Here is a 26,084-nt window from a genome sequence, read left to right on the forward strand (position 1 = left end):
ATGGCTGATTCTAAGACTGGAACAGTCAATATACAGATGATCTCGGAGCATCTTGTCATACCAGAAAGTAAGCATTATGCTAAGTGAAGTAAGCCAGTCAGAGAAAGATAAATATCACATGATCTCACTCATTTATGGAAAATAATGAACCACATAAACTGATGAACAAAAACAGATCCAGAGACAGAGAAACATCAATCAGAACATCAAACCTAAGGGAAGGTAGGGGAGGGTGGGGGTAAGAGGGAGAGATCAACCAAAGGACTTCTATGCATGCATATAAGCCTAACCAATGGACACAGACAACAGGGGGTAAGGGCATGAATAGGGGGGTTGGGGGTAATGGGGGAATAAGGACACATGTAATATCTTAATTAATAAAGAAATTAAAAAAAATAAAAATAAAAAGGAAACACACACACACACAAACACATTGATAAGGACCTGTCAACGGGACATAGGAGCCAAATGAAAGAACTCCAGTGGCCAAAGGTAGAAGAGTGAACAGTTTGGATCACAAAGTAAAGTAGCAGTAGGTTATAACCCAAAGTATAAATTAAACTTCCATGAGTCTGTACTGATATAAGTAAATGTTTGAATAAATAATAAGTGGGGGAGAAGAGGCAACTCTCCCATGAGGATAATTCCAAATAAACTGTGTAAATACTGGGAGCAGGAGCATTACTTACAACTTCTGAAGTGTGAGAGCTGCACAGTGACTTTCTTCTGAAGAGAATAGTAGGAAAGGGGGGTTAAAAGGAGTGGTGTTACAGTGGAGACACCTGACAGATCTTTATCCAAGTGTACAAGGTCAACATCAACAGCCATACATCATGTTGACGAAAATGGCACTTTCTCCTGTGGTCTTCCTCCACAAACCTCATAACCACAGTCTAGTCATGTGAAAAATACCAGACAAATGTCAACAGCGGAACATTCTACAACATATCTGATCATTATTCCTCAGAACTGTCACAGTCATCAAAAAATAAGTCTGTGAAGCCGTCGCTGCCAAAAGCAGTCTAAAGACACATGATAACTCAGTGTAATATGGGATGCTGGAACAGAAATGAGACCTGAAGTGAAACTATGGAATCCTAGATAAAATATGGTGTATCAGTGGTGTATCAGTCTGATAGGGCTCCTGTAAAAGTACCTCAAACTGGGTGGCTTGAAAAACAAACAATTATTTTCTCACAGCTCTGGAGGCTTAGATCTCAGTCCAAAAGTAGAGTACTGGTGGGGTTTTGCAGGCTCTGAGAAAGCATCTATTCCATGACTCTCCTGGCCTCTAGTAGTTTGCTGGCAATCTTTGGTGTCTCTTGGCTTAAGGAAGCATCAACCCAATCTTTGCCTTTATCTTCACATGATGTTTTCTCCTGTGAACATGTCTGTCTTCAAATTTTTCTTTTTTCTTTTAAGAATATTAGTTGTATTGGATTAGGGTCCACCCTAAAAACCTCATTTTAACTTGATTGTCTTTTTAAAGACTCTTATCCCCAAATATAGGAGAAATATACATATGTATATTTGAGAGAAATTGAAAAAATATACAATAATATGCAGGTTTTCAAGGACTTATCTAATATCCAATTTAATTTAGAGATATAGTTATATATTGAAATTTAAAGTGATTATTTTCTTCCATGTGTTCAATTTAATTATTGCCTTTCCCTTATGGCATAGCTTTGTAAACAGAATATGCATGTGGTATTTAAAATTTCAACAATGTGATATGTGGTAGATTGTATTTCACTCGCTCTGATGAATAAGTCCCCTTAGTATTTAAAAGTTTGGAGGCATCATGCCCATAATCAGTGGTTTAGTAATATAACAGAAATGGGAAATTTAAGCAAAATGTTCCATGCTTTTTTAAAGATGAAAAATAAATATCCTCATGTGTTTCTTTCTCAGAGCCAAAACCAATTACTGACTAATTTTGAAACTGCTTTCTAAACAAACTATAATTATTACACCTAGGAATTACAGGTAATAAAGGTTTTAATGTTTCATGTCTATTTTCTAGAAAAATCTAAGTGAGATTTAATGTGTACAAATTATTACTACTTGAAAATACCTTTCTAGCTTTATTGATAATTTCTTCAAATTTTCTCTCATAGGAAATTTACTGCAATGCCTCAGTCAGAACACTTAAATGACCTAAACCCTAATTTTGTTTTCTACACTTTCCTTTACTTTCTTTTTTTTCTCCCATTGATTTTTAGAGAACATGGAAGAGAACAAGGAAGGGGGAGAGAGAGAGAGAGAGAGAGAGAAACATTGATGTGAGAGAGACACACCATTGGTTGCTCCTGCACGCAACATGTGACCAGGGCTAGGGATTGAACCTACATCCCAGGTATGTGACCTTGACCAGGAATTGAACTGCAACGCTTTGGCTCTAACCATTGGCTATAACCATTTAGCAAACTGGCCAGGGCTACACTTTCTATTTTTTATTATTGTTCATTATATGTAAAAAGAAAAGAAAATGTAGGAAGTAAAATGATATACCCTTAAAAGGTACTTCCTACAGGAAGTTTCTGGGTCAACATATGCTAGTGGGTGTTTTTGTGTGTATGAACTTACAATTTGCTCTGCTTTATTTCTTTGTACTTAAGATTTTTCTATCAGCTCCATAGAAAGAGAAAAGCTAGAATAGAAATTCAAAACAATAAGAAAATTATAGGTGGTTTGCTTTGTCTGTTAGCAGACAGATTTACTTTGGCTTAAGAAATCATTTCAGCATTGGTTTTGGAAAAGATCATCAAAGAGAAATTTTACAGTGTAATTATTTGAAAAGTCTACCTCACATAGGTCATTATGTTTATTCTGATTTTGATCATCCTGGTTTAGTAAATGAAAACTATTTATTGGGATACTGGTTTATTTATGTTGAATCTTTAGCTACATTTAACATTTATAAAGTGACCTTTTTGCATATCTATTCACTTCAGAAATGTAGAATTTTAAATTTAATGTGACTCAATATTAATGTTTCTTAATTTTGATGGGGAAAGCAGAAGGAACTGCATATCCATAGATAATGCTGAAAGATTTGTTTTTTTTCCTATGTCTTATTACACACTTTATTTTTGCTATTTCCTGATTGTCTTTTTATATGTCCTTTTGTTGTGAAACATATCCTGGCAGAAGGCATCAGCTTCCACCAAAACTTGATTTTTATCAATGAAATACTTTTTTTACTTCTGTTGTTTTTGCTTTTTTTGTTGGCTTGCTTTGTATTATTTTTCCTTTGATAAGCAATAAAACTAAATGATTTTATATGCAATAAAACATAACTTCACAATGATGCTCTGTAATTAGCATCTAGTATAGTTTGAGGTTTTTCTGATTTAAGAACAGCTATGATGGTGTGACTCAGGGCTGTCACTTACAAATGTAAGGCCAGATACAAACATATTCCGAAGACCTTCTCTCAGGGAATTGTACTTCTTTGAACTTTACTCCCAAGGAAGCTACTAAGAATGTTAGAGCAGTGATACTGCCCTTTAAATCTAATAGATTTTAGCTCAGAAAATGTCTCCAATGCCCATATTCCTTGTCAGTGTAATAGGATATAATAATAACTTACTTGATTTGTTGTAACTTGGTGGGATATCAATTTTAAAAAAAACAACACATGGCAGATAGAGGTAATGTCCTTTCTTTTGGAGAGGCAGCACAAGTAAATTACACCTTAAATCAGACACACATGATTTAAATGTTTTACTTTTTACTAAATCCGTTATTTTTTCAAATTGTTTCACTTCACTGAACTTAAGTTTCCTAGGCTATGTGGGAGTGCTAAACACTGAATACTCTTGCTGTAATATTTTTTTCCTTGGGTGCATCAACTTTTCTAGTCAAATATTAATTGTATTCAATAGGAGATAGGGTTTGTTAGGCAAGTTTTATTTTTTTAAATATGTTTTATTGACTTCAGAGAGAGGAATGGAGAGGAAGATAGAAACATCAATGATGAGATAGAATCATTGATCAGCTGTCTCCTGCACACCCCCTACTGGGGATCAAGCCCACACCCTGGCATGTGCCCCAACAGTGACCTCCTAATTCACAGGTTGACACTCAATCACTGAGCCACACCAGCCAGGCTGTTAGGCAAGTTTTAAAAAAGTGCCTAGAAGTGACAAATCTATTTGTTTTAAATTTTGTACCACAAAGAGTTTTAACATAGCTACTATGGAAACAGTATGGAGGTTCCTCAAGTATTTAAAATTAGAACTACCATATGATACAACAATCCCATTTCTGGGTATATCTCCAAAGAAAAAAAAAATCATTATCTTAAAGTCTGCACTCCCATATTCACAGAAGCATTGTTCATAGTAGCCAAGGTATGGAAATAATCTAAGTGTTTATTATGGATAAAGAAAATGTGATATATACATATGCAGTTAATATTGTATATATACATATGCAGTCTTTAAGAAGAAGAAATTCCTGTCATTTGGGACAGTATGAATGAACTTGAAGGACATTATGCCAGGCATAGACAAAAACTGCAGAATTTCTCTTATATGCCTCCTGAACTTCCCCTATTGAGAGTCAAGCAGGCAACCTGGGCATGTACCCTGACCAGGAATCACTGGACGACACCCAACCAACTGAGCCACATTGGCCAGGAACTTAATAGCTTTTAATTTGTGCTGTTAGTAGCCATGACTAATGCTTAGATCTACCTGTTCATTAGGGATTGCAATATATTGATAATATGATTTCATAATTCCTTTTCATTAATTAGTTGAAATATTTCTATATTTCATCCCCCAGGAGTATAATTCATATTGGGAAGGCATTAAATGCTTGATTCCTTCCCTTTATTATTCAACCATTTCACAAAATTAGTTTGTTTCCTAATATTTTCAAATAGTGACAGTATTTTTTATAGTGTTATTCTGAACTCAGAGCTAAACATATTTGATGTGTTTCAATTTATTGCAGCCATTATCCTTATTGATGATTTATTTTCCCATTATTTTCCAATTGGAGATTCTTCAACTTAGTGATTCCTTTTGATACAGTCCTAATAGTGTTTATTAGCTCCCTTGCTATCTGGTACAAGAAGATGTTTTCTGCCTCCGATCTGGAATTAGCCATTTCCCAGGGAGCTCAGGTTACTTTTGAATAGGTTTGGTATTTGGAGAAAACAGTCTCTCAGTGTGCTAATTGCTACTGGATTGTTTACACTTCTAAGTGGAAAACTCTGGATTGTTTGTTCATATTTAAGAAAAAATTACCAGTTTATATTGATACTTCCAATTCAAATTCAGCTCTACAAGGTTTTTAACCAACCTCTATTTTATATCTGTATCTCCTTTTTCATACATGGACATTCTTGGTTTTCAAGGACCCTTAAGGATGATGGAATTACAATATTATATGGGCTTTGTTTTTTGCTTTATGCCATAGTACATATACCAGTCTCAGATAAACAATACTAATAATATGCCATCAATATGAATGCTAAAAATGGTTTAAGACATTTTTTGCAGTTATTTTTGTCTTTAGGATGTATTCTACTAGGGAAAAACTATCACATAGCTGTGTTAAAATGACAGGATACTTTGGTTTATTTTTTCACATTTAACTGTTGAGAATTGTTATTTTTATAAATGTTTAATATTTTATAGTGCCTTATAATTATTTAAAATTATACATGGATTCAAAGATATGAAACTCAATTTTAAAAGAATTGTTCAAAAAGATTTTTCAAACCTAGATTCAGAAATGGCCTGCCTACTGTATGTAAGATATAATATAAAAAATCCTTTGATTATCAGGGAAAATGTTAAATTTTCTTTCAGTGTTGACAATTGAAAAATACTAATACATATAATGCAGTTTAAAAGCTGTTAATTAAACATTTTTTTATAATGTATAGGGGTCATTGTCAATTACCTGTGAAAATTATGTCATTCCCTATAAAACCAAGAATATAGGATAATTTTTAGTAAGTCCTGCCATGGGCTGGCATTTCAAGTTTTTCCTTCAAAACATAAATCAAACTTTCATCATCATGTGAGAAAATAAATCCTCCAACCAAATTTGCATCATTTTGCAGGATGCTAGGCCCCGGCTTATTTCTCTATTTTTGAGAAACACTCTGACTGAATAAAAGTGTGCACATGCACTGCACACCCTGCACTCCCCACTCCTCATGTTTTTGCCAGAAGTTTGAATGACTTCCTCACTTTTATGGAATCTGACATATTTTGATTCATAATTCCCCTTAAATATTATACATGGCTCTACTGATGTTCAAAGAATACATATTTAAACAAATAGACTTACGTGAAATTGAAGACATCTTTGTCTATATTTGATGATTCAAATGTCCCCTGGAAGGACCTTACATATATAAATAAGAATTGTTAATTTTGGACTGTCACAGCGGTGAAAGGCTGTTTAGAATAGATCAGCTTAAGCAGATTGCAATATATAAACTGTGAAAAAAATCTAACTCTGTGGAAATTTTTTAGAATATTTAAAGTTCTGTCTGTTCATCTTTATTTTAATTTTAAAGACTTTTTTTTCTGAAAATTATTTGTCTGTGAGGAGTATTTTAATGAAGTAGTCTCTCCACTTTTTAAAAACTTCTAACTTCTACCCCTTATTGAGTTACAATTGGCATACATTAGTGTTCATCTGTCGTCAATTTACAACGCAATGGCTTTTCTCAAGCTACACATACTGTGTAACCAGCACTGAGATCAGAAATAGATCGTTACCAGCACTTCCCAAACCCCTGTATGTTCCCTTTCAGTTACTATCTCTCACACTCAAGGTAACTCCTTTCCTGATTTCTAATGCCACAGATTAGTTTGATCAATTTTGTACTTTGTTTTTATTTTATTTTTATTGTTGACACTACTGCAGATGTTCCCAGTCTCTCCACTTTGCCCACCCCCACTCAGCCCCAAACCCACCTCCCTTGGCCCTTACCACACTGTGTCTGTGTCCATGGGCTATGCATATATGTTCTTTAGCTAATCCCTTCACATTCCTTTATGTAAATGTAGGAATTTATATAAGTGCATAGTCTTATAACTTCTTTCAGTTTCCATTCTTTCTGTGTGATTTGTTCAAATTGTTGTATGCAGCTTTTGATACTCTCATTGCTATGGACTACTGTCATGGAAATATACTAACATTTATTTATCCTTTCCAGTGTTGATGGGCATCATTAAGAGTTCAATGTGCAGCCCGGGCTGGTTTGGCTCAGTGGACAGAGCATCGGCCTGCAGACTGAAGGGTCCCGGGCTCGATTCTGGACAAGGGCACATGACCAGGTTGGGGGCTCAATCCCCAATAGGGGGCATGCAGGAGGCAGTGGATCAATCATTCTCTCTCATCATTGATGTTTCTCTTTCTCTCCCCCCCCCCACTCTCTCTTTTTCTCTGAAACCAATAAAAAATATATTTTATATATTTATTAAAAAAGAGTTCAATGTGCAGTTTGTGGCTATTATACACAATGACCCTATGAACATTCTAGTGCCTGCACATTGGTAAACCTATCTCTATATTAGGCACACAGCTTTAATAAATACTTCAAATATTTTTTACAAATTGTTTGTAAAAATGTGTATTTAAACTAGCAGCATATGAGAGTTCTGACAGTATCACATATTTTCAAAAGCTTGGCGTTGCCTGTCTTTATTTTCTTCTATTATAATAGACTAGAGGCCTGGTGCACGAAATTCGTGCATGGGGTGGGGGTGTCCCTCAGCCCAGCCTGCACCCTCTCCAATCTGGGACCCCTCAAGGGATGCCCATTTAGGCCCAATGGGATCGGGCCTAAACGGGCAGTCGGACATCCCTCTCACAATCCAGGACTGCTGGCTCCCAACTGCTCGCCTGCCTGCCTTCCTGATTGGCCCTAACCACTTCTTCCTGCCAGCCTGATCACCCCCTAACCACACCCCTGCCAGCCTGATTGATGCCTAACTGCTCCCCTGCCAGCCCGTTTGCCCCTAACTGCCCTCCCTTGCAGGCCTGGTCCCTCCCAACTGCCCTCCCCTGCTGGCCTGATCACCCACAACTGCCCTCCCTTGCAGACCTGGTCACTCCCAGCTGCCCTCCCCTGCTAGCCATCTTGTGGTGGCCATCTTGTGTCCACATGGGGGCAGGAACTTTGACCACATGGGGGCAGCCATCTTGTGTGTTGGAGTGATGGTCAATCTGCATATTACTCTTTTTTAGATAGGATAGAGGCCTGGTGCATGGGTGGGGGCAGCTGGTTTGCCCGGAAGGGTGTCCCGGATCAAGGTGGGGGTTCCCTTGGGGTGTGGGGCGGCTTGGGCGAGGGGCCTGTGGTGGTTTGCAGGCTGGCCACACCCGCCGGCGACCCAAGCAGAGGCCCTGTTATCTGGGATTTATTTATCTTCTATAATTGAAACTTTGTAGCCTGGAGTGGAGGCCTGGGCTGGCCAGGGTGTGCGGAAAGCTTGGCTTCCTCCATCGCCGGGGAAACCCAAGCCTCCCTCCTGCTCTCTCTGTGGCCACAGCCATCTTGGTTGGGTTAATTTGCATACTCACTCCTGATTGGCTGGTGGGCATGGCTTGTGGGTATAACGGAGTGATGGTTAATTTGCATATTATTCTTTCATTAGATAGGATATGTATTGGTATCATATTGTAATTTTTATTTGCATGTTCTTCTTTGAGTGTTTAAAGAATGTTTTCAGTTGTTTGGGTTTCCTCCTTTGAGAAGTGTCTACCTCTTGTTCCACTTTTCTGTTATCTCTTTTTTTTATTCATTGATACATAGAAGCTTTAATCTGAATGAATCTTTTGTTTGATATGTGCTTTATAATTGTTTTCTCCCTGTATGGGTTACAAAAAGTAGGTATTTTATTTCTATCTACTTTTGTGGCTTTTATATTAATTTTTAATTGAATTTATTGGAATAACAGTTAATAAAGTTATATAGGTTTTAGGGTTACAATTCTATAATATATCATCTGTATATTGTATTGTGTGTTCACCACCCCAATTCAAGTTTCTTTCCATAATCATTTATCCTCCCTTTACTCTCTCCTACCTCCCGCTGCACTCCTTACCCTATGGTAGTCACCATACTGTTGTCTGTCTATGAGGTTGTTGTGTGTTTGTTTTTTTTTCTGTTTCATTTTGTTTTGTTTGGCTTAATCCCTTCACCTTTTTCACCCTGCCCTCCTACACTTTTCCCTCTGACATCTGTGAGTCTGTTCTCTGTATCTATGTGTCTGTTTCTATTTTGTTTGTTAGTTTATTTTGTTCATTAGATTCCACATGTAAGTGGAATCATATGGCACTTGCCTTTCTCTGACTGGCTTATTTCATTCAGCATAATACTCTCTAGGTCAGCCATGCTGTCACAAAAGGCAAGATTTCCTTCTTTTTCATGGCTGAGGAGTATTCCTTTGTGTAAATGTACCACGGCTTTTTAATCCACTCATCTACTGATGGCACTTGGGCTGCTCCCAAATCTTGGTTATGTAACTAATGCTGCAATAAACATAGGGGTGCATATATTCTTTTGAATCAGCAGGGCAGGAGCAGGGAGTCCAGAGCTGGGGCTATTGCATTCCCCCAGGCTGATGCTGTAATAAGGGGTGTATTCCACCCAAGAAAGATGGTGTCTGTAGTGTGGTAGAGGGACTCAGCAAAGGTTTCCCCATACCTGTTCCCCCAGCTTTCTCCCCAGAGCCACAAACCCCAGACTGTCCTCACGAGCCTCCAGTCCACTCTGCCCTCTCTCCACCAGCGCCCAGGGAGGAGAGAGGCTGTGAACAAGATTTTGTGTACTGGCCCTTTAAGAGGGTGCCTGTGTCTCTAGCAGACTCTTGTTTCTTCCTGGCAGAGAGAATCATCACTGATGTTCACAGCCAGGTGTTATGTGGGCATCTCTTCCTAGCTCTGGTGCTCTGGACTGGGGAGCCTCACTTGGGGTTGAGACCCCAGGCTTCTCAAGGGGATCTTGGCAGCTGAGATATCCTTTAAGAATCTCAGCCAAAGCCTATGGGAGTGGGGCAGCCTTTTTCATATCTAACTCTTCCTACAGTGCCCTGTGACTTCTGTAAATCCTTTGTTACCACTATCTATTTTTAATACTCAGCCCAATTCCCTCTTTTTAATACATTTTTCTTTAAACCAATCAGCTTACACTGAACTTCCTTTTCACTGATTTCCTTGTAACTGTAATAATTCTCAATGTAGCACAAAAAAACTATAAGCTCAATTCCAGAGATGGGTATACAGTAGATGCTAATTAAATATTTGATTAAATAAATGAACATTGAAGATATTGCTATGTGACAATCCCCCTTTTTGAAGACATTACTATAAATGACTATCTGGTGCCTTTTTATATAATAGTAAGTAAAAAAAAAGATTTAATATAATTTTGGTTAATAGTAAATTCTGACAAGTAGAATGTTTAATTTACACATGTCATTGCAAAACATGTACATTTCATTTCCCTCTAAATGGTGACTCTATGAAGACAGAATGTCAGTGATTGCTTTATTCCAGAGGTTGGAGTACTATTCTATATAATAAAGAGGTAATATGCAAATTGGCCATCACTCCAATGCACAAGATGGCCACCCCCATGTGGACACAAGATGGCCGTCACAAAATGGCCAGCAGGGGAGGGCAGTTGGGAAGGAACAGGCCTGCAAGGGAGGGCAGTTGGGGGGACCAGGCCTGAAGGAGAGGGCAGTTGGGGGGAACCAGGCCAGCAAGGGAGAGCAGTTGGGGGCAATCAGGCCTGCAGGGGAGGGCAGTTAGGGGTGACCAGGCTGGCAGGGGAGGGCAGTTAGGGGTGACCGGGCCAGCAGGAGAAGGCAGTTGGGGACAACCAGGCCTGCAGGGGAGGGCAGTTAGGGGTGACCAGGTCAGCAGGGGAGGGGAGTTAGAGGCAATCAGGCTGGCAGGGGAGTGGTTAGGGGGTGACCTGGCTGGCAGACAGAAGCAGTTAGGGGAAATCAGGCAGGCAGGCAGGCGAGTGGTTAGGAGCCAGCAGTTCTGGATTGTGAGAAGGTAGTGGGACATCCCTTGAGGGGTCCCAGATTGGAGAGGGTACAGGCTGGGCTGAGGGATACCCCCCCCCCAATGCACGAATTTCATGCACCGGGCCTCTAGTGAGAAAATAAATGTTTTAAATGTGATGTGACAACCATTGATGAAATAAGAATGTCTTTGTACCATTCTTCGATTTAATGAGTGCACATTTGCTCAAATTTTGGGAATGGCTGATGAGTAGTACATAACATTTTAATATAAACATAACAAAAATTAATAGCAAATAATTTAAAAAGTATAAAACCTAGCATTTACTCATTTATGTTAGACTGCTGGGATCTCCTACCCTTAGTATCTATGATACTTCTGTTATTACCAAGGCAATGCTGTCAGTCCAAATTGTACATTCTTGGGAGATTTTGTTGACATGGTGATGCCTCATGGCATCATGGGAGTATGCAACCTATTTCTCAAGCCCAGCACAAAGAGTAAACTCTCAAAAAATTCTCTGCTGATTTTACTCTCCAATAAAATAGTGTACCTTACAAAAAGGCCTCATGGCCTGGGGTAGGATACTAGGGTGGGCTAGAAAGGGTCAATGGGGGAAAAAGGGAGACATATGTAATACTTTCAACAATAAAGATTTAATTAAAAATAAAATTTAAAAAATACCTTATTCAAAGAGAAGCAAAAGGAAAAGGAATAGTAAATTGTTGCTTCTTGAATACAGACTTGAAACCAGGTTCTCACTGTGGCTCATCTGAATTCTGTTTACATATATTCTTTGCATTAAAAAAAAATCTCAACTTAAGAGTGATTCAATTTTTGCCACTCTAAATTCTTTTTAATCCTCACTTGAGGATATGCTAATTGATTCTAGAGAGAGGAAGGGAGAGAGAGAGAGAAACATTGATGTGAGAGAGAAACATCAATCGGTTGCCTCCTGTATGCGCCCCTACCAAGGGTTGACCCCACAACCTGGGTATGTGCCCTGACAGGGAATCAAACCTGGGGCCCTTTGGTGCACGGGACAACATTCCAACCAACTGAGTCACACTGGTCAGGGAACCATTCTACATTTTAAAAAAACAACTTTATTAAGATATAATTCACATACTACAAAAATTCCCATTTTGAAGTGTGCAATTAGTGGTTTTTAGTATATTCACCAAGTTATGCAACATAACCAGTTTAATTTTAGAATATGCTACCACCCTGAAAAAGGACCCAATACCCCTTAACAGTCACTCCCATCCCCCTTTCCCAGCCCTACCAAACCACTAATTTACTTTCAATCTCTATAGATTTGTCTTATACTAATGTCATATAAATAAAATATACAATATGTGTTCTCTACTTCATCTCAGTACATTAAATTTTCCCATATTTTTTTGTTTCCAGTTAATATAGATGAATCTTTGCAGAATAGTAAAATCATACAATGCCATTCTATAAAATGTTTTAAAGAACCAGGGCTAAATATTGTAATTTATTTGTTCTTTCCTTAATATCAATATTACACATCTTACTCTTTCATATTTTCCTCATGCTAGGATTTTTTTATAATATTTTGGGAACTATTTTCTTTTCTCACTCCTTAGAAATTATCAGCTATTTTCCAATAGAATAAATTGAATATAATGACTTTCTTACTCTGACTCTAATTGAACATTTGAAGAAACTGAAGTGAAAACCACAAGAACTCATAATCCTGGCTTAATACTCAACAGATATGGAGAAAAGCATAAATGTCATTCACCATATATCCCTGAGGTATTATGAGCAGAAAATTACAAAGAAAAATATGTTTGCAAAATTATTTGGAAAAAATGAAATAGTTTCAGCAAGAGTTGTTGTCAATTACATTTCTTAGGGCTTCTATTAAACTCAATGGATATTTGTTAAGAACATATATTTGGCAAACTTAGGAGTAACAGAATAATTCACGAACAGGTTTGACCAATTCCTTCCTCAGCTCAGACTTTGCTTACCACTGTGGTCTTGAGTGGATATGCTTAATTTATTTATATACTGTTGAGAAGCTAATTAAATAATGGAATAGAACTTTTTTTCATATTGTGGTATCTGAGAACAAAGCTAGCTTTAAGACATAATAGGATTGTTCTGTATAAGTAGCTATGGTTGAGGGGACAGAGTTCAAGCTGAGATGACAAGATATGTTAAACTGAAACTCTGTAGTATTGGCAAAACAGCATCTTATGCTTGCAAAAGACTCGCATGAGGAATGAGGTCAGTCTTGCATTTCCTAGTTCATTAGAATCTCAGAACCATGTCACCCATTTTCCCTATTTATTTTTCTATGAGTAAAGCTCACAAGTCTGTGACAGTTCCCTCTCACCTTTGCTATCCAAACACACTTCCTCCCTCCTGCATGTACCCTATCTTCCACAAGCAAAATGCTGCTCACTGTCCCCAAAGGAAAATATTGTATGTCTTCATTTCTTTCTTATAAAAATATGTTTGTACTGATTTTAGAGAGAGAGGAAGGGAGGAGATAGAGAGAGATAGAGAAAGAGAGAGAAAAAGCAAGAGGGAGATCAGTTGGTGGCCTCCCATATGCACCCCTACCAGGGACCAAACCGGCAACCCAGGCATGTGCCCTGACTGTGAATTGAACAGGTAACCTTTTGGTGCATGGGATGACGCTCAGCCAATTTAGCCACACAGGCCAGGACTCCATTCCTTTCTTGTACACACTGTTTCCTCACTAACTAGGACTTCCTGACCACCTCTGCCTCATAAATTCATAATATCTTAAGGCAAGTTCAGATAGCATCTTCTCTTTGCCATGATATACAACTTATTTGCTCCTTCCTCCGAGTTCCTATACCACTACTGGAGTATTTGTATTATTAAAAATACACACACACACACACACACACACACACACACACTATATCTTGTCTGCTTATCTACATGTCTATCTTCATTACTGGATTTGTGAGCTCTTCAGTCAGAAGATAAATAATTCATTTCTGCAGTTCTGGTACCTCGCACAATTCATGGTACAGATTAAATAAGCCAGACATGTTTGCTGACTAAATTAAGATTACACAAATGGACTAATCCTTTCTGATACTACCTGAACTATCTTTGCCCATACCTGAAGTATATCTGTAATACTTTAAAGATTATAAGCATGAAATCAGCTTTCTGGTTATGGATGGCAGAATAAAGGAATTTTTAAACCTATCTCCCAATGATGCCAGTATCAGCAACCACCTAGACATACTGTGGGTACCCTGACCACTACCAGGTGTGAGCCAGAGAATAGCCTGAGAGATGCAGCTTCAAGTGTCAGGGTCGTGGCAGGTTATCCACTGTCCCCTCAGGCGAATGAGGAAATATGAGCACTAGGGCAGGCACTACAGAGTCGGGGGCCTTCCTGGCACATGTGTTCTGCTCTCCCTCACAAGCCTATATATCGCCCATTCCCACCTAAGAAATCTAATACCCTGTCCCCACCTCTTCCCTTTGTCCAAAAATGTGTTATATTCCCAATGTGGCCTAACGGTCTTGGGAATTTTTATGCCTATGTAAATTCCCCATGCACATGTATTAAAACGGATTTTCTACTATTAAACTGTCTCTGTTAATTTGATTATTAGCCCAGTTAGAAGGTGGGAGGAAAAATACTAATATTTTTTAGCCCCCACAAAGTTATATCACTATAAAAACATATTATTTAGATTAAATAAAAATGAAGTTACCATTTCTGTATCATTCTTCATGCTCTATTTTAGGATAAAAATAACTCCTAATTCCCATAAAAGATAGTAGATAAAAGCTGGTAAATAATAAAAACAAAGAGCACTGAACATGATACATGCGGCACAAAGCCAGCAATAGTAAGCCTCCATTATTATTTACTCTTATTATGAAAACCAATATTCATATAAAATACCATAATTTCAGAATGTAGAAAAATTTACTTAACACATTTCATAATGAATATAAACCATTTCCATTTTTTTATGCATCAAATTTGATTCCAAATAAGAGTTATTTACCTCAATACATAATTATAAACAGTATGCATTGTAATTATGCATTAACTATATTACAATAATATTAATGGAGTTAACAATGAAGTTATAAACAAAGTAGCAATATTAAAATATAGTTCTAAGTTTGTATGTAATTACTTTTCTTCCATTTATCTAGCAAATCTTAGTTAATGATAAATTTTTACTCTAATACTATTGTCAAAGCTTCACAGAATGATTATGATGAAAATTATAGTTTTTTTTCCTATTGAAATCCAGAGGCTAGAAATATCATTTTCATGTTATGTATATGATTTATTAAATTTTCTCAAAATAAAAACGGTAAGAGACATATTTGCAATTAGTTAGATACCACCAATTCCCTGAGCCTATGATCTCAATTTTTCTGGTATTCTACAATTATTACTTTATTATTTAATCTTAAATGAGAAATATCATAACCTTATATTTTAAGAATACTCATGTCAATGGAGTTTTCATGATAATTCATATGTTAAAACCCACAACATAAATTAAAAGGATTCAGTTATTCATTCCAATCATATTACTTCTTTTGTACCATACATACAGCAAAAGAAAAGAGCTAGTGGGTCCAAGTTTCACCCATGGCCTCCTTTTTTACCCAATACATTTTTTAATTATAATGAACTGAGAATTTACCAGTGGTAAATTCTACTGATTTCATATAAAACTAGATGATTAATTCCTGATATTTTTTAAAACTTCATTTTTAAAAATACATTTTTTATTGATTTCAGAGAGAGGAAGGGAGAGTGAGAGATAGAAACATCAGTGATGAGAATCATCTATCAGCTGCCTCATGCACACCCCCTACTGGGGTTCAAGCCTGAAACCCAGGCATGTACCCTGACCAGGAATTGAACTGTGACCTCCTTAGTTCATGTGTCAATGCTCAATCACTGAGCCACACCAGCTGGGCTTAATTCCTAGTATTAACAATTTGCCTTCAGCTGTTCTAGTTGTGAGAAAGATACATGCTTAGAAAGATTTAGTTGAGAGGGGTTTATTGTAAACTAGAGGCCTGATGCACGAAATTCATGCAAGAGTAGGCCTTCCTTCCCCCAGCTGCCAGCACTGGCTTCCCTCTGGCACCTGGGACCTGGATTTCTCTCTGGCACCTGGGACCCGGGTTTTCCTCTGGCCGCCGGCAGGCACCCAGGACCCAGGCAGCCCCAGCTTCATCCAGAAGGTCGTCTGGTCTAATTAGCATATTATGATTTTATTATTATAAATTGTGTAGGAAATAAGGAAACAGGAAATTAGCTCAACACAGACAAAGATATCCCTTGATAGCCCCTTGTCATGACAATTTTTCTTAGCATTATTATTTTTTATTATTGATTTCAGAGAGGAAAGGAGAGGAAGAGAGATAGAATCATTGATTGGCTTCCTCCTGCATGCCCACTACTGGGGATGGAGTCCATAATCCGGGCATGTGCCCTGACTGAAATCCACCCATGACCTCTTAGTTCATAGGTCTATGCTCAACTACTGAGCAACACTGGCTAGACCTGAAGATTTAATTCTATTTTTTTTTTTCTGTTTCAAAATAAAACCAATGACAATACTAATACAAATTCAATAACTCATATTTGCTGGAGATGGTCCTTTGCTATCTGTCATATCTCATTTAACCATATGTACACCATATGCATCTATAGACACAAACGAAGGACCTTTTTTAATTAAATTCAAAATATCGTGGCAGTTAACTGGTTAAGGCCTTAGATCAAGCCAAACAACTTTATTTTGCCAATGATAAAACAGAGTCTAAGAAGTATAGAAACAAACAAAAAGTCAAAAAGTACAGAAACTTGTCCAATCAACACACCTAAGAAATGGCAGACTCAAAATAGAGAAGGCATAAAGGACAGAATTGGCAGGAGCCAAGATGATTCCGAGAAAATAGGAAAGATACAAATGTGTGAGGTCCTGTAATTGAGGATTTAAAACATCCATGGTCAGTCATGGAGTGTGGTTTAGCCAAGCAGAGGCCAGAAAGAACATACTAAGAACATTTTCTTTAAAAAGAACCAAACCTGAGGGAATTGTTTCAGATTCCTTATCTGTAGTCTACTGCATTTGCATATGTCCAATAACCATCCAGATGACATATTTAAATACATGAAGACAACGTCTTGTGGATCTGACAGTGAGAGCTTCCAGTCAGGGAATTCTTCACTCTTTGTTCCAGAGAAGAATGAGTGACAGGGTCCCTCTGGCCTGCAGTTTAAATGTGACTACTCATTCGTTGAAGCTGACAGTGATGGAGATAATGTCAGATTTCATGAAATTACTTTGCTAGGTCCTTCGATCATTTACAGATCAGTATGTCACAGATCTAATCCAGAACAATTGTAGGACACTGGGACCAAAGAGAAAGTTTTAAGTAAATAAACAGGTAATTACAACCAATTTCACAAAAATTCACAAGCGTAAGAAAATATAGCTAGGATTTTTCAACCTGTAATTTTTTTTTTCTAATTCCCCTACTTTTCTAACATTTTTTCCTATTAAAAAGATACAAATAGTTTTGTTTTTTTTTTTCTAAATCAGAGAATTATAGCCTGTCTGTACTTAAAGATATTTTAAGGCAGGTTTAGTTCAATCACCAATGTGCATATTGACAGATGTATTAACCAGGATTCTGTGGTTGTGAACAACTGAAAGCAAATCTTCATAGATTTGTAATATTATGAGTTGATTAGAAAAGTGAGATAAACACTGAAAAGCCACTTCCTGGAAAGGACAGAAACTAGAGCAATTCTGAATATCCAGCTGTGGGAACTAATGGGCTGTTTCTATTGTGTGTGTCCTAAAGGATGAATACGCTCCCACCTTGACAGCTCAAATTCTAGAGAGATTCTGATTGACTTGCATCAAGTTGCCATCTTGGCCAAGAGAGAAAAGAATATTAATTAATAGTCACTCTTAGACCTTCTCCAATGGAGGCCGGTTAATTCCTCATAGCAAAACATTATTGTTATGCAAGTACATGGGGGGAAAGCATGCCGTGCAGACAAAAACAGTAAGTATCCATGCCACACTCTCTATGGTTCCCTGACACTGGGTGTCCATTTTCTTTTAACATAATCAGTACTGGGAACCCACGACCCCCTAAAGTTACCTACATCATTGTTAGACAATTCTGTTAAACATATTTCTCTTAAATTCAGCAATTTTCCTACCATATGGCTTTCAGTTTCCACTTTGAATTCTATCCCACAGAGCTCTTCGAACCAATAATTCTCCCTTTTCCATATCAAATATTTGAAAGTAACTTCAAACAATTTCAACCAGTTACTGATCCATCTAGTAGTCCATGTAACCTTTCTATACCTTTTCTACAAAGAATTTGGAGAAACTTTGTAAAAATGCCTGAGTCTGTATTCCCCTGACAGTGCCAAAGAAAAGAACCGAAATAGACATGATTTTTTTAGCTTTTTCTAGGCTCTAGTGATCCCTGCTTCCTTTTCTACTTTTTTAATTCCATAAATCATCCATTTAATAATATTTCTTACTAGAGGCCTGGTGCATGAAAATTCATGCACTGGATAGGGAGTCCTTCAGCCTGGCCTGCTTCCTCTCACAGTCTGGGAGCCCTCAGGGGCAGGAGGCGACCTCCCCATCACACCTCTGCTGCTGCCACTGCTGGTAGCGCAAGCCTCGGCTGGCCCTGGTTACCTGAGCCTCGGGCGGCCCTGGGCTGCTGGGCAGCCAACATCCGAGGCTTGCCTGAGCCTTGGGCTGGCCCTGGGCAGCTAAGGGGCTGAGGGGAATGGGGGACTCTGGAGGCAGGCGCATGGGGTGGGCCCAGCAGTGCTGTGCCTACTGCCTCAGCAGGGCTGAGAGGACTGAGCACTGCCATCTTGTGGCTGTGGGCGCTGCCATCTTTGAGGGTGTGGCAATTAGCGTATTCCCTCCTTATTGGCTGTGGGTGCCGCCATCTTTGTGAGGGTGTGACAGTCAATTAGCATATTCCCTCTTTATTAGATAGGATACTTTTGATGCAAGTGATCTCAAGCATACTGATGAGTTTGTGGATTCCTCCTTCCATTACATTGCAAGAATAACACTGTCCATTATAATGCTTCTAACATTTACCAATCCTCCAGAATCTGTCACTGAGATGTTTCCTCGGTACTCTGAGAATGGAATTTTTTAAGCCTAGGAGATAAGCCCTCTTATGAGTTCCCATCATCAACAAACCTCAAAAGTAAGAACTAGAAGAAACTAAAAACTAGTTTCACATCTTTTATGGGTAAAGTGCACATGGATGTCATTTGTCCATGTTACTAAATTGGAGCAAAATTCCGTTGTCAAATCATGTGATTCCTATCACCCACAATATTCAAACTCAAGGTTATTACTTTAAAGAGTGACTTTTTCTTTTTCCCACTCTGATTCAATTTCCATCCCTTCCCTTAAATAAAAGATGCAGTATTACAATTGCTTTTGTTCTTTCTTAAATATATTTATATCTATTTACTTAGACACTGCTGCTAGCTTAACAAAGAGTAGGTACTATTTATATAGGCTTTATTATGTTCCAGGCATTGTTGTAACTGTTTACATATAGTAACTGATTAATACAAAGACAGAGTTTAAATAGGTCTTGTCTAATATCACATAGCTAATAAGTGCTGGAGCCAGAGTTTAAACTCAGATAGTCCAATTTTAGACCCTAAATTAATAAATACTACAAAAAGCATCTTTTCAAAGCTCAGCTGTGAGTATATATCTTAGCTGCTATAGTATATAATGGGCTACCACTGCCATATATCTACTTGTCAGCCCTGGCATATACTATGCCTTTCATTTCTGAAATTGATTCTGTTCCTACCTCACTTTCCTGTCAATCAGCCTTGTCTAAAAATCTCTCATCTGCCTAACACCACACTCTGCAGGTCCTAAGCAGCATTGTCACTTTCTTATAATCTGACCCTTCTCTGACCAACCTCATTTCATATGGCTTTTCAATATGCATCTTCCTTTAGTCAGAGCAGTGGTCCCAGGCCCACACCCTCCCTGCTGATTCTCAACTCTGTACCCCAGGACTTCACTCTATAATCCTAAAATCTTTAAGTGTACTTTCCTAGTTAGATTGTAAATTAACCGAGTGGAGAAATCATGATACATGATACTTCTTCTCCACCACTTAACACCATGATGATTTAAAAGTAAGTGTCCAGTGAATATGTGTTCATTAATCCTTCATGAAACTTCCCAGACCTAGAGTTGAAAACCAAAAATACCTTAGTAGGAGAGTACACCATTCAATAAACTGTATAGAAAAATATAAATAGAATTTTTAAAAAAGCCTCAGGATTTTGTCTTTCAAACTCTGTAATTCCAAACATTGGTTTTCCGCCCTGGCCGATGCGGCTCAGTCCTCCTGTACACTGAAAGGCTGGGAGTTGGATTCCTGGTTAGGGCACATCCCTGGTTGCAGTCTGTGTACAGGATGCAACTGATAGATGTTCCTCTTTCACATTGATGTTTGTCTCTCCCTCTCTCCCTCTCCGTTATTCTCTCCCTAAAATCAATTAAAATATATCCTGGAGTGAGGATTTTTTTTTAAAAAAAGTGTTCCAAACATTGGTTTTTCTTCAGTAATTTCATAATTGGTTGAAAAAAATGTTAACCCTGGAGACTATAAATTATTTAAGATACATATCAACAGGGTGTGTTTTTGGTTTTAGCATTCTGATGAGGGAGTGCTGAAAGAGATTTTCAAAACTAAATCACAAACTAATACAAACCCTTAGAACACTTGTTTTCCAGTTACTAGAAACAAGATGAGTCATGTAATATGTAAAAATAAAAGTATGTTTTAATATAAAATAGAATTCTTTATATTATGATAATATAAATTCTTTATGACAATTACATGAAATTTCAAATTTAAATATTTAGTAATTTTCTAATATTTTCTGTGAAAATTCGTTTAACAATGATTTAGCTATAATGCATAGAAAAACGTATCCTAAATGTTTTCAAAGAGAAAAATGTTGTTACATGTGTCTATAGTTAAATCTTACTAGTTCACCAGGTGGCTTAGGCTTTGGCATACTACTGCCACTTGGCACACACAACAGAAATATGAGTTATAAAAATAAGGATAAATAAAAATTATTTAAGCTGAAAATTATAAAATAAAATTTATGCAATGCTGACAACAAAATGACACTCTCTGGTTCCATTTCTATCATTTCCCTTTAATAAAAGTAAGTTTTCATTCTGTCATTTCCATATTGCTGCACATTCTTTCATAGTCGTTAGTACTTCTTTCCTTGCTCTCGGCCCACCAGCCTCATGCATGTTCCCTTCTACCTCAAACATTTATCACATCCCATTTATCTGTGTGACATGCTAACTTTTAAATAAATGCCTTTTAATTCTCAGATCTGAGCTCAAATATCACTTCCTCATGTAAACTTTTAGATTACCACCTTAGATGTCTTCCAAATTTTCATAATAACTTATATTCTCTCATTAGCATTGAAGTTTTGAATTAAATGTTTGTCTTTATTTCTCTCACTATTCTGTATTCACCACATTGACAGTTTTTAGCTCACTACTACAATTTCTGGTATATATAGACACACATAAAATGTTAGGACAATGGATGAATGCACGAAAGAATGAATTTTACACGGAAGGAAAAATGCTGTAAGGGAAATATCTGATACTTCAGCATTAGTTTCTCAAAACTAAGACAAATATCTTCTTGGGAGAGAATCACCAGTATTTGGCCCAAGGAAGTTAATATTATGCAATGTTGGCTGTTTTAGAAGTGTCAGCTTCACTCCAGTCTGAACATATACAACTTACATGATTGATAAAAAATGTGAAAGAAACAACATATTTTTCTCTTTAAACATTTTGCTTTCTTAGGGCAAACATTATTGATTGGCATTTGATGATTCCCTCTATCCTAAAAGCTTACTCATCTGATAACATACTTACCAAAGTTATCCCACATAGAAATTTGATAAGTGTGGTGATCATTCACATATTTGAATTATTGGATAAAATACTGAAAACATATGATGGCAACTGATGAGAATTTTTTTAATTTAATTTAAAATTTTTTATATTTCTAAAAAAGTAATTCTTAGAATGTGGTAAATAGTATATAGATTTTTTTCATTTATTGAAACTGAATATACATATAATATCTATACTTTTATAAATCCTAATTATCCAGGTAGCAACATGAATTACAAATAACATTATAGGAATGTTTGATAAACTGAATGATTCCTTCCATCTTTCGTTCCTCCCTTTCCCCCTTATTTCCTTCCTTTTTGTAAAACAGAATAAATATCTGGATTCCAAGAAGCACCTGATTCTGTCTGTACCTGTTGCTCTGTTTCTTGGCTAAGTAATACCTATTAATTTAATATCAGATTGTGTATCTATAGGCATCTATTGTGGGTATGGGTGGCCAGTAGGGCAGCTTTCATAGATAACACGTGATACTGCTCCTCTCCCTGTCTTACAACATTTTGAGAATCACTCATCTGATCAGGTCTACCAGGACTGGAGTATTTCCTGAGATAAAGCTATCCATATGAGATAGAACCTGGCTAAATTTTCAGTTTATATATTTTGCTCTAGTCTACTAAGTGGCATTGGTTCTCAACAGAGAAAAAGACTGGACTACTTAATTTACCAATCAGATTAATTAAAAAAAAAACTTGAATGCATAGAGCATGCCTAAGTTAGCCTTCCAAGTAACACAGTAGGATAAGTGGTGAATTTAAACTATAGCCATCTCCCTAGAGCCACACATATGGCCAATCTCTGAGCATAAATCTGTATGTGTTTTGGATTTTTAAAAAATATTTCTGATTTTCAATATACAGTTAACTTTGAACTCTTTTTTCTCCATAATGATTGAAAATTGCAAGTAAATCTGAAAGCAAGCTTTCTCTTCAAGAGTCAATGAAGAGTAAATTACTGATAGAGTAAATTACTTCAAATCGAGCTGACTGTAAAGGTAAGGTTTTAATAGTTTTCAACCAAATTTCAAAGGAAAGATTACTTTTATTCTTCAGAAGAAATGTGCGTGTATTCAATAGCTACACTGGACAATAGTTTACTCAAAATAATTTTTCCTGTGGCTCCAAGTGAAACGGAAATAATTTACTTTCATTTATCCTGAATTGTAGTATTGTTAAGCCAGTATTCTCTTACCATCACTCCTGAATATGGGTATTCCTCATGATTTATTCTCTATTACAGTGGCTTTCAACTCTGGCTGCAAATTAAGCACCTCCAGGAGCTTTTGAAACATATCACTACCAGAGTCCCACTCCAGACAAATTAAAACCAAATACCTGGCACTAGGACCTGGACAGCTATATATATATATTTTTTAAATCCCAGGTGACTCTAATACACAATGAAGGTTGCAAACCACTAATCCACTGTTTCATTTGAAAGAAATTATTCACAGGTAAGTAGTAAGGAGTTAAGGAAAAATAGTCAACAGAATTGGGAAGTTCCAGACTTGCCACCAGTTGGCTCAAAAAGTCTTATTTTGATATGCCTCACCAAACAGTACTACTGAATGCCTGTTGTGACTCCAAATTTCTTATTTGCCTCAGAGCCTGGAGGGTGCATTACAGAAAATCAGTTATAACTCCAGAGGAGAGCTATTCCCAGGTTCAAATCATACCTAACTAGAACAGGACCAGGGCTTGGAGCAGACCGCATGTGCCTCACTAACACTACCTTCACACCAGTGTCAATCATAGCTGTGGTTGCCTGGGACAGGGGGAAACCATGTTCACCAACATATTTCTGTACTGAACACTATATGGAAATGATGCAAAGGAACCAAAAAGTAATATAATTGAATAGAAGAACAACTACTTTTAGAAAAGAATGAACAAAGCTAAATATAAATTATTGAAAGTAATAGAATGACGTTAAATCTTAAAATTTGGCTGCCACTATTGCTCGTGGCCAGCAGCCTGGCTGGGCCTCAGCTCCTTGGAGGCGCTGACCTGTGCAGGCCCCAGGCAGCGGCAGGCCAGCGCATTCCAGTACCTGATGAAGAAGTGCTCAGTGACCATTGGCCGCAACTCTTTGCAAGGCTTGGACAGCCTGGCCCACTCCAGTTTCATCTCATGGTGCCATCTGGAGATTTCCATGCTCCTGGGCAGTGGCTATGGCAGGGGCCCCACAGCCCTCCCCTCCTGCAGCCGGGCCGACCCAGTAGCCAGCAGCAACTTCTACCTGCACTGCCTTGGCAAGAAAGGCACATTCTCGAACAGCATGTCACAGAGGCATGGGAGCACAAACATCAAGAAAAAGTTCACTGCCATCCATGGAGAAGAGGGAGAAGCAGGAGGTGCCGGAATCCCAGGTGAAGCCGTGCAGGCCCACATCTCGCCCCTGACCATCAGCATTCCAGACACCATGGCCCACCTCATCAGCCCCTTCCCTCCCCGACAAAAACCATCAGTGCTTGCAAACTCCCGCCCATCCAGCCCCAGGGGAGCAGGATCTTCAGTACAAAATGGGTGGTGCGATAGCACCTGACCTTAATTTAATGATTGACAACTCGCAGTCAGAAAATGAAAAGGAAGCTTCAGGTGGACACAGCCCAAAGGATGACTCAAAACCACCTTATTCTTATACACACTTAATCGTACAAGCACTTACAATGGTTCCTGATAAGCAGCTCACCCTATGTGGAATTTATACTCACATCACTAAAAATTATCCACAGTACAGGACTGTGGACTAGGGCTGGTGGGATTCAATTCACCACAATCTCTTTCTGAATCGTTATTTCATCGAAGTACCATGTTCCCAAGGCTCATTCTGGAGGATAGATCCTGCCTCAGAAAGCAAATGAACAGAGCAGGCTTTCAGGAAAAGATGGCCTAGGGGCGTGCCTTGCTTTAGAACCCCCTGAGACCCCTCAGGGGTCCAGCCTCTCATCACTGCAGCGGTGCCCAGGCCCCTGAGAGCCCAGGGAAGATTCACAGGCTCCCTGGAGCCGGAGCCTGGTGCCTCACAGCCCACTGGCTGTCACAGCGGAGGCGCGGGTTGCTGAGTGCACCTTTTAGTCCTTGTGAGGAGGAGGCAGCTGCCCCTGAAGATCAAGCCCATCACCCACACTGTCGCTGCCCCTGACCTCAACCTCCCAGCAGCCTGTCGTCCACCAGATCCAGCAGTGTCCTTCACCTGCGTGGCGGGACTGGCCTCAGCGAACACGTACACTGTCGCCTGGCAGGCCCAGGTCAGGCAGGGGGCCGTGCTGGCCCCTGCTAAGGCAGAGCCAGGAGAATGAAGATCACCGACAAGTGAAAGTGGAACCTATTCCTGCGACGATCCAGGCCACCCTGGATTCAGATGGCACAGCCCACCCCTGTCCAGACAGTCAGCATCCTGCAACAGGCACCTCTGGGTCAGCACCAGCTACCAGTAAAAACTAATGCAAACAGGACTCCCGTGGCGCCAATGCCCCTGCAGCACAGCCCGGGGAACAAGGCAGCCAAGTCCTCTGCACGTGCTGGCGACACACGCACCAGCTTCGGCTTCCCAGCCCACAAAGCGCCAGAACGGCGACCGGTGGAAGCAGCCGGAGCTGAAGTGGGTCAGCACCAAAGACAGCAAGAGCATCCTCATCGCCCTGAGCGTAGCTATGCCACAGAAAACCATGAGGGAAAAGGGCGTCCAGTCCTACTTTACTGTCAACTCTGTGGTGCCCACAGGAGATACCAAGCCGCCACTCACCCTGCTCGGAGCGCCTTCTCTTGGTGGGCGGAGGGCCTGCGGTCGGACTTCACATCAGCACCAAAAACACAGACCACAGGTGGCCTTAAAACTTCTTAACGACAGAAGTCACACCTGAACTGTTAAACCGCACAACACCTGGTTCCGGCGCTCCCGGCTTTTCCACGTGAGGATGGCGCCCGGTGCAAGCGGATGGCCCGGAACAGCCCTCCTCCAGGGCACAGTGCAGGGGCCACCTCGCCGCCC

General features: G+C 38.8%; 1 protein-coding gene and 1 pseudogene across 3 annotated transcripts in view; one reads left to right on the forward strand and one right to left on the reverse strand.

Annotated features, from left to right (window-relative positions):
* LOC308252730 (forkhead box protein K2-like) lies at positions 1-25,956 on the forward strand (annotated as a pseudogene). Its single transcript has 3 exons — positions 1-67; positions 24,061-25,012; positions 25,169-25,956. The product of its transcript is annotated as a forkhead box protein K2-like (transcript).
* Positions 1-26,084, reverse strand: part of PRR16 (proline rich 16) — a 242,048-nt gene that overhangs the window by 18,439 nt on the left and 197,525 nt on the right. The window lies entirely within an intron of this gene.

Source organism: Plecotus auritus (genome assembly GCF_963455305.1).
Source record: "Plecotus auritus genome assembly, chromosome: 7".
NCBI lineage: Eukaryota > Metazoa > Chordata > Mammalia > Chiroptera > Vespertilionidae > Plecotus > Plecotus auritus.